This window comes from Saimiri boliviensis, chromosome 2 (assembly GCF_048565385.1).
Source record: "Saimiri boliviensis isolate mSaiBol1 chromosome 2, mSaiBol1.pri, whole genome shotgun sequence".
NCBI lineage: Eukaryota > Metazoa > Chordata > Mammalia > Primates > Cebidae > Saimiri > Saimiri boliviensis.
Genome location: NC_133450.1, coordinates 163,256,730 through 163,272,789, shown reverse-complemented (window position 1 = coordinate 163,272,789; position 16,060 = coordinate 163,256,730). Strand labels below are relative to the sequence as shown.

The window sequence follows — 16,060 nt, the reverse complement described above, 5'->3', positions numbered from 1 at the left end:
TGATTATTACATGAAATGAGTTAAGTGAAAGTAAGTTGGTAAATTGTGAAAGGCAACATACAGGCAGATAATAATATTTATAAATATCTTCTTTCTTTATAGATTTAGCTAGGTCTTTTACCCCAATTTGGTATGGCTGATTGAATGCCTAAGCTAACATTTTCTATTACCATGCCGAGTAGCAAACTGGATATCTCTATCTGATTTTTCATTGAAGGAGGCATAGGTTACCTGTCTCAATGACATGAAATCTCTAGAACCTGGGGCTGTATACTAATGGCATTCTACCTGAGCTTTTAGAATCTTTTCTTTTAAAGCTGCAATAACAAATAACTGGTGGAGCTGCTACATGTAATAAAAACCCCTGTTCTGAGACTCCTGAGCAGTATTTATCCCTTTACCAAATATGTAAAATGTATACCAGGCTAGGGTGATCTTTAAAAATGATCTCTGCCTTACTGTATCTTTGTTATTTAAGCATTATAAATATATTTTACCAATACTTAGAATTGACCTTATGAACTTTTCTCTGTGATCCAAGCAATTATCAGAACTTACCTGATGGTGGGCTTCAGTGATTCTCACTGAACTTGTACTAAGCTTCATGAGAAATGCAGCATAACAGAAATTCAGTGACGAATTACTATGAGATTTTGTTGACAGACATTTTAGTAAATCTTTTTTCTTCTGAGATGCAGTAACATTTTATTTGTACAATATGTAAATGATACAAAATGAAGATTAAAAAAAGAAAAACTTTTATCTACTGTATATTAATCACGGGCTTAGCTCGACTGTACTAGTGGAGATATATTCAGCATGATGTTTTCCACATGAAGTGACTAGTTCTGAAATTACTGCTTGATTGCATGGTATATGTGTCTTTCTGTGAGAAAATAAGAAAAGCAGAAAATAAACCTGTTTATCTTGGCAGTCAGCACCCTGAATTTTATATTTAATGAGTGTTAAACAGGTAGAATCAGAGTTGAATATAGCAGATCTAATGGTCTAATTTGAAAAACATTAGTCCCTTTTAATTGCCTGTCTTATAAACAAGTCACATCAAATTATTCTTGTTCTCTAATACTTTCTATGTAGAGTCTGTGCTTTGAGACAGCTGGTAAATTGTGAAAGGCAACATATATGCAAATAACAATACTTGTAAACCTCTTCTTACTTTGTAGAGATGGCCAGGTCTCCCTGCCTCTGTTCAGTATGGGTGACTGGGTGCCAAAGCTTACTTGCCTTACTTTATAGGTAGAGGATGGTAGAATCCTCTAAGAGGAATATATTGTAAAAATAAAACAAACCTAAATAAAATAAATAATGAGGCCCTGTCCACAACACCACAAGCAGCCCACGCTGTTTCCATCACGCCATCACTCTCCATGCAGAGCTGCTAGCTGAGCATGCTGCTGCATCAAAGAAGCACCCCAGCCCAGGCTTGCTCCACTTCACACTTTAACTAAATGTATTAAAGATTAGAATGCCCCTAAAAGCGGATTGCACCTTATAGTCTTCTTTTTCAAAGGGTTTAAAAATGTCTTAAGGAAAGGTAATGCCTATTCGGGATTTACGATTATTACTCACAGGCTTTATTGTTCATCCTGCTTTCACACTGAGCATCCACATCACATCCACAGGAGAGCATCCAGAGGCAGCCTCGTCACTGAAAGTTGTTGAGGCAATAATTTATCCCAGAATCTGACTCCATTGTTCTGCATGTGTTACATAGAACTTCTATAGAACATCAAACATATTTATTGATAGGAGAAAATTGTGTCTTTATGAGTGTTTCTGTAATGAAATAGGATGAGGGATGTGGAAAGTCACTGGCAGTTTCAGTTCAAGCAGCACCCTTCAGGAAGAGAAAAATGGGAATGTTTTTATGGACATGAAATAAACCTCTAAAAATAGATGGGATGTTCTAATATCCACTGTTTGATAATATATAGGCATATTGTCCTTTGTGAATGAAGAGGGCACTGCAGATTCTTTCCTGTTGCCAAGTGTTCACAGTTAGAAGCACTGAATATTATGCACACCCTCCCTAATACTCTTACAGCCTGGTCAGTGAGTACTTCCACAGGAAATAGTGAAGGATACTTACTACTGGTTTACTGAGGGGTTTCTTTATCTCCCACTCCAGACTTGCCCCTGCCCAGAGATAGCAACACAAGGGGAATTGGGTCTTACATGGAACATTATTGGTATGATAACTCTCCATCTGTGGAGCACTGGGTAGCTTGCAATAAAGGCTATTACCTCGTTGGCCATGTACCGTATCATTTTGCTGCCTACTAATGCTTTGATCCTTTTTTTTTCCTCCTCTTTTCAATTTGCATTTAGAAGAGCTAGCAACCTCACTTGGCAAAGCTAACTGCTGATGTAGCTGACGATAAAGCACTATGTCATCACTTGAATCTCAAAAATTATAAGGAAACGAGAGCTAATGTATATTATGTTGATTGTTTTTTTTTCTGAAGCCAGAACCTATTTTAATTGTGTCAAAATAGTGAAAAAGAGTTATCTCAATGTGGTCCTAGGTCATAGCCTTCAAATTGATGTTGAAAGGTCCACCTTGGAAACTACAGGAGGTAGAAAGGAGTTAATTGAAAGAAAAGAAAGAGTATTAAAAAAATGAGAAATACAGTGAAACTTGGAATACTCTGTTGTGAGAAAGGGCTTATTTTGGGGAGAGGGGTTGGTTTAATGTTGGAAGGAATCAGTTCAGATGATAGAGCTCTTATATAAATAATGTTACGGAATATGAATGCAATCCTCCCAAGATAGCAGCTGAGGATAAATATGGTTCTCAAACTATCTTATTTAACTGTATAGCATTGAAAAGTGGGTTAATTCATAGATAGAACAATTTGGTATAGTTCTTACCTTCATGTGACTTACAGTCTACATAAATGTAGGTATCTATATCCTTTTATGCTCTGAAATGTGTGTACTTTGCTTTCTCTGCAATTTTGACATTAGAGCTGTGCTCTTCTGAATATTCACCAACTTCTGTTATGTATAGGACCTGGAGAACATTAAACAGGAAATTAGAAATTCCTAAACATGGGTTTACAAATCTCAGGCAATTGGAATGTTCATCAGAAAGACTTTTATGCCAAGGAAAACCATGCAAGGCTAATGACAACTCTGCATGTTGAAAACAAACTCCACCTCTCTCTTTCTTTCTCTCTTTCTCCATATATATGTGGAGATATTTCTATATATCTTTCTATCTATATTACATATAGATATTTATATACAGAAATATCTGTATATAAAATATCTGTCTATAGTAATATAGATATTTCTACATAGAAATAAAGAGCTAACATGTTATACATAAAGATATAAATATCTTTATATAAATGTATTTTTATACAGATATTTATAAAGGCTATATATATTTCATATATAAAATTAATACACTATTATATATTAATATATGTTTCTAAATAGAAATATTTGAATATTAATATATAGCATATGAATATTAACAATTATATAGAGACATTTCTTATCTCTCTATATAACTATATATTATATATCTACTATATAGATAATCTAGACATATTAGATAATACATGGATATTTCTATATAGAAATGTGTTCTATTTATATATATCTATATAACATAGATACACAGATTATATAGATAGTGTATATATACACACACACACACACACACACACACACACATACATAGACATGCACATATAGACATATTTTTGTTTTCATAATTTAGGTTGGATCAGTATCAAAGTTGAGCCATCTCTGTGATGTTTGAAGCCTCCCATCTATACTTCCTTCCTTCAGGGTTTTGTCACTTATTTCCTGTATCTTAACGTCTAGTCTCAAAATGACGTGGCAGTTTCGTTTCAACATTTGCAAGTCTATAATCTTAACCAAAAAACCCTCCTTGACTCCAGCTATCACGTTTCTTTCATAGTTAAGTGTCTTGAAATAGTTGTTTTCTCTATGTGCATCCCGCCTCACATCTCATGCATTCACCTTAGTATTATCTGAAATGTGTACCAGCAGTCCCTCTTCTAGTCAATGACCTCTATGTTGCTAAAGCCAAAACACACATTTCTCATTCTATTTCTGGTTTTCTCTGTGGCATTTCATTACAGAAACTTTCTTCTTGCTTTGCTTCTAGGATACTACTGTCTTCTGCTTTTTTCCTATTTCTTTGGACATTTATTCTCGACTACCTTCAGAGGGTTCTTTTCCTTCATTTGTGCCTTAAGTGGCAGCATTTTTCAGGGCCTTCCCTAACGTTTCATCTTTCTTTCTATACATTATCCTTGGGTGATCCTATTTAAATTCAAGACTTCAAGTATTACCTTGAATATTAGACTTCCAAATCTGTATCTCCCACTTAAAATTCTCTCCTAAATTTCAGAAGTGTATATTCAATACCTACTTGATATTTCCATTTGAATATCGGATGGTTATCCTACATTAAACACACCCCAAAGATAATGTATTATCTTACTACTTTCACTTTTTTTTTTACTTCTGTTTTCTTTCTTTAACAGTACAGATTCCAAAGATTAAGATGTCTCTTTCTTCCCACCCTTTCCACGTCAAGATCCGTTACTCACCTTTCTGTGTTACTTCCATCTATTCTCTCCTCTGCAGTGGCACTGACATAGTTCATGTTCTCAACTGTTCTCATCTAAGTTATTTGGCAAAGCCAATTGCTGATGTAGCTAAAAACAAGGCATTATAGTATTGTTTAAATTGTTTAATCCATAGGTATGGAGGAAAATAAAAAGTTAAAGTCCAGACTCTAATGACTTGAGTAATCCTCTCATTTTGCTAAATCTCAGCTTAAAATTGTGATAATGCTACTGCCTTCCCTAAAGGGTTGGTATAATGATGAAGAGAGAGAATATGTATTAAATGCTTAGGACAGTGTCTAGCAAAAAATAGATATGTGACATTAGCTTTTCCTTTTATTTATGAAGAAATACTCATTCCACCTCCAATCTTGTCTTTTTCCAATCTATTCTCTAACCAGAAGACAAAATCATATTTCCAAAAAAAAAAAAAAAAAAACACACAAAAAAGTCAAGATGAAAACATCTAAATATCTTTCCAAGGCTTAGGGGACACACTCATCATCGTAATCTCTTCCACCGGCCCTACTTAACCCCATGCCTCAAATGCTATGCTCTGGTTTTATGGAAATCCTTACTGTATTCCCAAAGAGCCTGCTTTTTTTCCACACCCATTTACCTTTGAAGAAGCTTCTGAATATGCCTACAACTCTCTTTTTCTCATTCAACTAAATACCTACTCAGCCGTCAGAACTCAAACACCTTTGCCAACCTTTCCGTAATCTTCCATTATTCAATCTGTGTCCAGGACTCATCTACTTATTTCTATAACAGCTTGTGTATATTTCATTCATGATACCTTATATACTTTAATCTAATTGTCTATATTACAATATATCCTACCCAGTAGGACAATAAGCTCTTCTATTGGTACACTGTCTTCATAACTCCATCTCCAATAACATGTTTTTAATTAATGCAGAGGACTTGAATTAATTTTTAATTAGACTGGCCACAAGGAGTCTATTGTTCCACTCAGCAGTTGATCCATTTTGGTTCCTCTTTCTCTGTAGATAGATATTTCTAAGATTTCCCTTCTGTTGATAAGTCGGAAAAATAAAAATGATGAAACTCCCATATAAAGCATTATATTCCTTAAGATTAAGTTCAGCATCACATAATGAGAATAACAATATTGACAGTGGCTCTTTTCACAGGGAACACCCAAAACTGGGGTTCAGTCTTGGAGGCCACATGAGTTCTAGCCTTTGTGCAGGAAGGAATTTTAAGAGTTAGCCCACAGAGTAAAGGGAAAGCAAGTTTATTAAGAAATTGACTACATGATTGGAAGTAAATCACTCCTCAGTAAATGCAAAAGAGTGGAAAACATAACAGTCTCTCGGATCACACTGCAATCAAATTACAACTCAGGTTTATTAAGAAATTTTTTAAAATAAGAGTGGCTATCCATAGACAGAGCAGCTCTGAGAGCTGCTGGTTTGCCACTTTTATGGTTATTTCTTGATCTATGCTAAACAACAGGTGTATTATTCATGCGTTTTCTAGAAAAGGGCCAGGTTTCTATCTGTTTTCTTATGTGATCATAAAGTTTTCTTATAGCCATGTTTTAGCATATAGCCCCAGCAAGTTTTGGGGTCTCTTAAAAGTTTTACCAGCCCTAATGAATAGGATCAGAAGTCATGACATAATAAAACTACATCTACTAGGAATTTATTTCAGTTTTAAAATCTACTTAGGGTCTCTGAGAAATCTTAGAAAAAAAAGATGAATGGCCTTCTTCAACAACTTTATGTATTTGAAAAGTGGGATTGTATCCTAGATATATTTTCTTATTTGAAGCTTACTTTGGTTGTGATAAGATTATAGAAACTTACAGTAACAGTAACAGGCAAAGCGGGGCCTTCTCTTGTAGGCTTGCCAGATTTAGCAAATAAAAACACAGGACACACAGTTAAATTTGAATTTTAGGTTAAAAAAATGATTTGGGGAGTCTAACTGTATTATTTGGGATATACTCATAAAAAAATCATTATTTTATTTGAAATTTAAATGTAACTACACATCCCATATATTACCAGACAACCCTATACTCTTCTGAAGCATGTCATTCTTTTTTACGAACCTGTATGTTATCATATCAATTTGGGAGAACCAGGAAAGCTCAAAGGGTAAAGACTCTACTCTATATAAGCACTACAGGGTAATGCGTTCTAGAAATGTTTTAATTTCTATTTGAATAATAAAACTTTAAAAGTATTATGTTCATCAGTTGTTACAGAAATAAAGTGAAGTATTCATGGACAGTGAAGTTTTGGGGTGGTTACAAAATAGTGAGTAGTTATACACACAGCCATAGAATTGAGAGAGGACCAGTTTTCAAGCCAGTCTGTCACTTGACTCTGAGTACATTTTCCTAGGTTTAAGGCTTAGTTCCTTCACCTGTAAAATGGGGATAATAGTACTCACTTTATAAGATTTTCGCCAGGACTAAATTAGATAATGTTTGCCTGGCACAAAGGTAATTCACACTAAGTAATAACCCTTATGATAGCAAAATGATTTTTAGAGAATTACAGGCATGAGCTACCACGCCCAGCCACAATTTTCACTTCTAATTATAGAAAGCCAATCTAGCAGTCTGGATTCAATTAGGAGATAGAAGCCATACAGTAGTTTAAAGAGGGGGTAGTTTAATATTTTTTAAAAAAAATAACTATGGTAAATGTAACTGTAAGATAAAAGCAACCCCAGAAAGACAACCTTTCATCCAAGGAATTACAAACCTGGAAGACTTCCCTTGGAGAAGGCATGGTTTGGCAATGGAGAGTAGAGATGCTCTCTGGTTTGGCCAGGCTGGAGCTGTCTGACCCTGCTGTACAAACATGCCACCCTCTATAGTGCAGTGCCAGCAGATGAGGAGTCAAAGATCAGCACGTGGTAGCTGGGTGTGAAGTGCAAGGGAGTCCAGGTGCTGGTGGAGGTGGAAGGCTTTCAGAGCCTGCACCTGGCAGGAGAAGCAACCACTTGGTGTTGTGAGCCTCTGGGACACAGGTGGTTGAATGCAGGCCAGCTAGGCAGAGCTTTCCCAGGGAATTCAGGCTGTCTATGGAAATATTGCCAGGTCAGGGCAACAAGATCAGAAAAGGACAAGTGCTGGGCCAGTGGCTACAGGAACATTTTCTAGTAGATATTCTTATACCCACACTGTTGACCCTCCTGGCCTGGGCTGGAAATTGCAGGAAGCCTCTTCCTCCTGCAGTTTCCCGCCAGTGTCTTCTACTGAGAAAGCTTAACATCATTTTCACTTTAAGGGAGAAATGCTTAAACAAATTCTGTGGTTTATGATATTGAAGGGTGCATTGGGAGCTGAGAGGCAATAAATTGGTAAGTGACACAGCAGATATGCCAAACAAACACAGAGATAATCTAGAAATCACAACACCGTAAAAATGTGTTCAAATACTGTGTTCTGCTCTATGGCTCTTTCAGTTCTGTTCTTCTTGATATGAAACATTGGCATACATAGGTATAAGGTTACTTTAGTTCATAATTTAAATATGAATATCCATCCGCATCATGATAGCTATGCATATGCTGCAAAATAATTTGAAGAATTACAAAACAGCATATCAAAGAGATGCTATGGTTTATTGAATCAAAACTCCAGTTTTTGAAAGCTGTCTAAACATAATTTACCTTTCTAGTGTCAGTTTAAAATTTGCACAATAGACCATAATGACTTCTGAAAATCTCATGTAAATAATGATCCATTTAATATGTTTTGCAAAGAAATATATTTTAAACAGTTTTTTTTTTATATTGCATTGATACATTGTGAGAGGGCTCATTTTTCCCCATTAAAAAAAATGTTTCTCAGAGAAAATAATAAAAGAAAAATTACTATGCTGATCATGATGCCAGGGAAAAAGTAAGAATCCTTGCAAATATGAAGTTAGTTGAACTGCTGAGAATGGCTATATTATGGCAAAGTGACAAGGTACTGGAATACATCACACTGGTTATCAGGTCAGCATTGATCCACTAAGATCTAAAATTAACCACTTTGTAATCTCTGGCAATCATAAACTTTCCTTCATCTAATTTTTTTATCTCTAATTATAAAACATATGTATGTGTGTGTGTGTATATATATATATATATATATATATATATATATATATATACATATATACTTTTTATCAACAATTGATTATTTATTAAATGCCAGGCAATGTGCTGAGTACATTGTATTTTCATCACCCTCTTCTTATTATGACATGTGAAGAGTGTATTATTATCATCATTCCATATATGAGGACCATGAGAAGACTGTAACAGAGTATCATTTCAAAAACTGAACAGCTGGGATTTGAAGAGTTACCTGTCTCCAAAGCCCTGACTGATTTTAGGCCTGTTTCCAACTCTAGATTGAAGTAGAGATTTGTACTTTATTATTAGAGGTGTTACTATCCAGAGCACCACTTCTCAAATTTTCATGTGCACACAAATCACCCAAGGATCTTTATAAAGTACAGGCTCTAACTTAGTGGGTTGAGGGTAAGCCTGAGAGTCTAACAAGCTCCCATTCGGTGCCCAAATCACTAGTCCATGAACCATACTTACTATAGAAATGAGTAAGAGAAAAAAGTGATTGGAAAAGATCAATATATTATTGCAATCCAAATAAACTTAAGATTTCAGCTGTTGAACTTAATAAAAAAGTACAGAGCTCAATATAGAATATGCTTTATAACTTCTTGGCTCTAAAAGAAGAAAGAAGAACTTGGAAAATCCTGCTGTAAACATCATGAAGAAACTCACAAGACGGGCAAGAATGTATCACAAATAGATGGCCCAAAGAACAGAACGCTTATCCATCTATCACACCCAGGGACAATTATCGTGAAAACAGTTATCATTAGAACTGAAGCCAATGTCTTTCTCAAGATAGTTGAATGCTTAAAACACTAATGTGATAATTTAATAACTGACTGAATAAACTTTTCTTAGATTTATCATTAATTATGTTCATTTTCAGTGTGATCTAAAATTTTTAACACTTAAATTGTTTATATTTGTTAAATGATTTCTGTTAATATTTCTCAAAATTATTCCACATGCTTCATGTGATGCAATCATATATATATACATACATATATATGTATGTATGTATATGTGTGTGTGTATGTATATATATATATATATATATATATATATATATATATATATATGACATGCAGCCTAGCAATTATTTTTGCGGTCCCTGAACCAGCAGCATCAACATCATGAGAGTTTGTTCAGAAGGCAAAGCCTAGGCCCCAGCTCTACCCTAAATCTATATTTTAACAATATCAACAGTGGTTTCATATGCACAGTAAAGTTTCAGAACCACTGGTCTACAGAAGGTGTGATTTCAAAACTATAACAGGCCATCTAAAGATGCTGGAAAAATAGTATTGTTTTACAAAACTATATTTAAACAAAATACGTTTAGTAAAAAATAGATGAAGTGTTGAATATGTAATCACACCATAGCAATATTTCTCTTGACAACAAAGTGTTTCTGATACCAGCATGAATCAAAATAGTCCAAGCAGAGACTGCCCTTGAAGAATTATTTATGTCCTTTTTTTTTCCTTTTGGCTCACAAATTTGCTTTTCTCGTATTCCCTTTTCTTTTTCAAAGATTGTAGGAAAAATTATGATAATTACTGTCTTAGGATAATTGGCTGATGCTGGACATAGGTTATTATTCCATCAGCATCTCAATTTTTGAAGTGGAAGGAAAGAAGGAAAACAGAAACACAGATCATAAGGAAGGAAAAGCCACTTCCTTAATTTTGCTGTTGACTTGCCCTTTGAGTTTTTACATTCACACCTGCACTCTGGCCTCAGCAAAATAACAGGTGCAAACTGCAGATGGATCCTATCGCTGTTGCAGACAGACACATCTGCCGCTAGTTACATGATTCTGAATCTGAAATATGGCCAGCAGCAACCAGATTTGTGTCCTGGAGTGGCAGGGCCGAGGGCTGCTTTGAACAGTAAGGGTGCTTATAGGCTGTACTGTTTCCATCTGAGTAGTCAATCAAGACCACCATTCTAATTTCATTTCAAAATCTTAAGTACTGGTTTTTTATTTCCCCAACAGATAGGAATAATTAAACATCTTTCCACAAACAAATAAAAAAAACTTTATGTAAGTACTCAATTTTATTACGTAATTTAGCGTATTCATTTACATATATATTTTCGTTATATATAGATGAAATTTATCAAAATGCCATAAGTTATACCTTTCAAAGCTGAAAATTTAAAATATATTATGACAGACATGTTAAGTTATTTTTTTCCAATTTTACACTCGAAGGTATCTGATGTATTTAAATTTTTGTGAAAGTATATAATGTATTAAGTCTTACATACATATGAAATTACTATGGCAGATTTTGTTCATGCCAGTTCAATGTGTGTGTGTGTGTGCATGTGTGTGTGTGCGTGTGTGTGTGTGTGTGAAAGAATGAGTATAGTTTTATTATTTGAGGCACAACTATATTTTTATGTGTAACATGAAACAGGAATTAATATTCCATACTTGAAATACCTATACCAAAAATAATATTTTTACTGTTAAATAATTCTACATCAGTCAATCAATATACATGTGTAATCAGACTATATATATATATGTGTCAATTATTGCACATTGGATACACAGGTGAGTTGTGTGTGCATTCTGAAGCTATGGATGACCAATATAATATGAATAACATTATTTAGCAGAAAGATATATATGACTATATTTATAGTCATATGCAGATTAGATAAGACCAAATATTTTACATACCAGTTTATGTGTTAAATTTTTAGAGTAACACTATTTCCTATTAAAGATGATGTTTCTGACATATATAAAAATATTCAGCACTATCAGTAATTAATTACAAATCAAAACAATTATACACTATTTATTTTTCCTGTAAAATTTGAAAACAGTTACAATGGTCAGCATCAGTGCTGGTAGAGATACGTGTCTGGCATATAGCAAAAGCATACTAAATCGTTTGTGCATTTTGATCTAGATTTTCCCATTCTGTTATTTATATGTCATAATTAAATCGATACTACCAAGTTTATGTGCAAAAAGCATTTTGATGACAGTGATAATTTGAAGACAACCTAAATATTCAACAGTAGAAATTACGGCACATCGTGTGGTCATATTAAAGTGTATTGTATTTGTAAATTAAATGACAGAGGAAAATGTTTACAATATGATGCTAAAGCAGAGAAAGAATTAGCCACAAAATGAAGGATACAGTAGAAGACTAATTTTGATATTAGTTATTCAATCGATATGTGTTGAGTGCCTGCTTCCTTGTTTTTGCCAATCACTGTTCTAGGTACTTGGATATATTGATGAGTGAAATGGAAGCCCCAATCCTCATGTGGGTTATGTTTTAGCAGAAATAAGACTATAAAAGTTCAAAATTTTTACTAGTAAAAATTCTTGATAAGATTACAAGTGATTTTTGTTTCCTTATTTTTACCTTTGTCCTCCAATCACCTGCAATGAAAATGAATGACTTTTGTGATTAAAAAAAAATAATCAGAACAATGATTATGCTAGTTAAAATGGTGCTTAACCAACACTGTCTTCATAAATCTCAGATAATTATTACCTTTCATCCTTCTCAAGTTTTCAGACGTTCCTTCTAAAGTTTGTACAGTATTCATAAAATAATATTTCAGTTTCCCCCCTCTATCCCAAGGGAGCATACTGGTCTCACTAATTTGTCCTTAAAAAATTCAATGAAAATATAATTAGTTGCAATTAATGTGTAAACATGAATCCTTGGTCCTAAAATTGGTTACCCTAGCACAATTCAGCATATTTCTAAGTGATTATCAATCCATTGATATTATTGGTTGGCAAATGTAAATGTAGTTTTAATGATCTTCACAACAGAACTCGATACTCATTTATCTACAATTGCGTGATCTATCTAATTTTGTTATTTAAATTATGTTTATATTTGCATATGACATTTTTTGAAAATATGTTTAATGGCTACATAATGTTGTAGCTGTTCAAGTGCTGAGTGGGTAATTATCCTCATTTTCATCCTGGCTCTTATTACATTGAAATAACCTACATTATAAAAGCCTTTTGGAAGATTACTAACTTATCTCTACTGGGGTATAGCTGATTGTCAGAGCTTGGCATATCTTTGTTTCTATGTCAGTGGTCCCACAAGCAAAAATGTCTGCAGAATCCAGACTACTAACATAAATGAGTGGAGAAGGCTGGAAAGAAGGGGCCAGCAGGCATTTGGTAAATATATGCCACTAATAGAAGGGGCCACCAATATTCATCTTCACCTAATTTGGCCGATCAGGAGTATTTACCTAAATGTTCTTATTATTTATAAATTAGATACCTACTTTTTCAGTGTATATTTTCACGTTGGTTTTTTGTTGTTGTTGTTGTTGTTTGTTTGTTTTTGTTTTTGTTTGAGACAGAATCTTGCTCTGTCACCAGGCTGGAGTTCAGTGGTGAGGTCTTGGCTCACTGCAATCTCCACCTCCCGGGGTCATGCGATTGTCCTGCCTCAGCCTCCTGGGTAGCTGAGACTACAGGAGCGCACAACCACACCCGGCTAATTTTTGTATTTTTAGTAGAGACAGGATTTCACCATGTTGACAGAATGGTCTCCATCTCCTGACCTCGTGATCTGCCTGCCTCGGCCTCCCAAAGTGCTAGGATTACAGGTGTGAGCCACCCCGCCCGGCCTTCACAGTGCTTTTTGCATGCTGAATTGATGAAACACAACCCACCATGCTAACAAGGTTTCGTTTTCCCACAGGGAGAGTTCAAGCTTATGAACCTTTACATTGTGCCAGGCGTGGTGTGTTACGCCTGTAATCCTAGCACTTTGGGAGTCCAAGGCGGACAGATCACTTGAGGTGGGGAGTTCCAGACCAGCCTGGTCAATATGGGGAAACCCCGTCTCTACTGAAAATACAAACATTAGCTGGCTGTGGTGGAGTACATCTGCAATTCCAGCTACTTGGAGGCTGAGGCTTGAGAACTGCTTACACCTGGGAGGCAGATGTTGCAGTGAGCGGAGAAGGCACCACTGCACTCCATCCTGGGCTACAGAGCAAGACTGTCTGAAAAACAAACTACAACAACCACAAAACCTTCACCCTTTCACTTGATATACATCTCTTGTTTGTGCTTGTTTTTTTTTTTTTTTTTTTTTTTTTTTTTTTTAAACGTAGCATGGGATATGTTTAAAGAAAGATTCCAAAATTCTAAATATGTATATAGAAATAACCTCAGAGCGAATTGTTGTCAGGCTTATTGATGATCAGATGATTCCATTTTAGGTTCATTATTTTAAGTAAATGCTGGCTTTTAAAATTATTGGGCTTTTTACATGTTCACTTAATAAATCAATGTAGGTTCATAAATGTCTGGGATAATAACTATGAGAATATAGAAAAATTAACTATATGTACACACATTGTACATCCAATTTCTTCACTTCTTAAGCAATATATAATCACAGATCTATATTTCAATTTTTAAAGAAAATGCAATACTAAATTTTGAATTTGAGAAATTGGATGTAATCACACTGTTCTAGCATTTTGAAAGTAGACAGGAAAAATAAAGAACCAGAACAAAGGGAAGCAGTTTTTTCCCCCAAACCAAGAATAAACAATAAATGAAGTGCTGGAGATTGCACATGCAGGGCAGTGAGTTAGGAAAGAGGGTAATTCTTAGAGGTAATATATAGAATAATATACCAAGGCATCAAGTAAACTCTACTAAATCTAACTCTTAATAAAGAGCTGGGCAAGAAATCATGGAGCGAGTTAAGTGCCTTTAGCTTGTGTGCCACAGCTGTCCCTTGAGGACCTGGTGGAAATTCTGAGTAGGTGGAAAGGCAAAAAACATAAATTGTAAGGATTCTATGTCAGTGTGAAGCAGTGTTTGATCATCTCCACAACCGCAAGGAATGACATTTTGTTCTTCTACATGTCTACTTTCTATTCGCTAAATACCCCTGTGGGTTAAAGTTGGTGCCAATTAGTCTTCCAGAAGATATGCCACTGGCATAAAGGACCATTGGTTACTTTATGGGGGAGAAAGGTATTTAGAGAAATAATGTTTTACCTGAGGAGTCACTCAGCTTTTTCAGAACAGCATTTTCCCTTATTGGACAGCCTTAATTTAAAAACTTTTAGTACAATTTTTAAAGGTTTAACAAAGATGATGTCTCAGTAAGGTTAAACACCATGCTCCAGAGGATTTAAACTTGTATATGTTACTTAATACATCAAAAAATGATTATATGGTTTTAATGTAATTATAATAATAACAACAGCAATAACAGTAGTAGTAACTGACCCTTGAAAGCACCATGACAGGAATTGTATTGTGTACCTTATATGAGGTGATTCACTTAATTCTTATGTCAATCAATGAGGTAGCTAGCTACTACTTATTACCTCTAATTTTCAAATATAGAAAAAAAAAAAAAAGTGGCAGAACTGAGACTTAAACCTTATCTGTCTGATTCTTGAGCCAGTGTTCTTAAACTATTTGAGTTTCATGATTCGATGTATTGCCTAGTAAACAGTGGAGTCTATTTTTAATCCAAGTCTAACCCATGCATTGCTTTCCCAAATCCAGACTCTTTCCACCTGCCCTTTGTCCAAATGCAGGATCTGCTGGATGCGCCTGACTGAGGACAGCTCAAATGTGTTTAAAAATAAATTTTGTCATTTGCTACACACCTGAATGCTTTTCTTGGTCACCCGTGAAGATCTTTTAGGGAAGCCTTTGGAATCTGTCAGGAGATACATCCCTGAAAACACCTGCCAATGAAATTTGTTTATGAGTGGCCTAGCGTATGTATAATAACAACAACCACAATAACCGTAGTAGTAGGTGACTCTTAGAAGCACCATGACAGGAATTACAAGGGTTTGTAGGATCCTTTGGGGTTAAACCTCCTCCTCGGAAGCATTTTGAATTTACCTGATATTTTTGCATAGACTGAGGATGGATAAAGAATACATATAAACTTCGGATCTTTTGATTTTTTAAAGAAAGTGGGCAGACTTCAAATAATCAAATCCTACCTTACCATAGCTATTTGGTTTTGAGCATTTCCTTTTTTATAGAACACAGGTATTAATAATTTCTTTTTCTTCAGCTTGTTGTAAGAATTAACTTGTTAAATTCATGTAGCATATAGAGTCCAGTGCATAGTATGAACTAAAACTTTTAAGCTCTTACGATATTTCTCTAAAAAGAGTTTATTATTTGGATAAAAGTCCCATTAGTAAAAGCAGAAATGGCTGGCAATTCCCATGGATTGGCAATTCCCAGTGCGACTGGGTTACTACTTGTGATTCTTTCAATTTATACTCTAAGTCATTAAAATTATGAT

The 16,060-nt window shown here is 34.8% G+C and overlaps 1 protein-coding gene and 1 long non-coding RNA gene across 39 annotated transcripts in view; one reads left to right on the top strand and one right to left on the bottom strand.

Annotated features, from left to right (window-relative positions):
* Positions 1-16,060, top strand: part of PTPRD (protein tyrosine phosphatase receptor type D) — a 2,307,989-nt gene that overhangs the window by 996,206 nt on the left and 1,295,723 nt on the right. The gene's annotated exons all lie outside the window — the stretch shown is intronic.
* LOC141583725 (uncharacterized) lies at positions 2,894-15,477 on the bottom strand. Its single transcript, XR_012516577.1, has 3 exons — positions 15,402-15,477; positions 4,614-4,721; positions 2,894-3,034 (listed from the first exon to the last, which is right to left on the bottom strand). It is a non-coding gene; the product is annotated as an uncharacterized LOC141583725 (long non-coding RNA).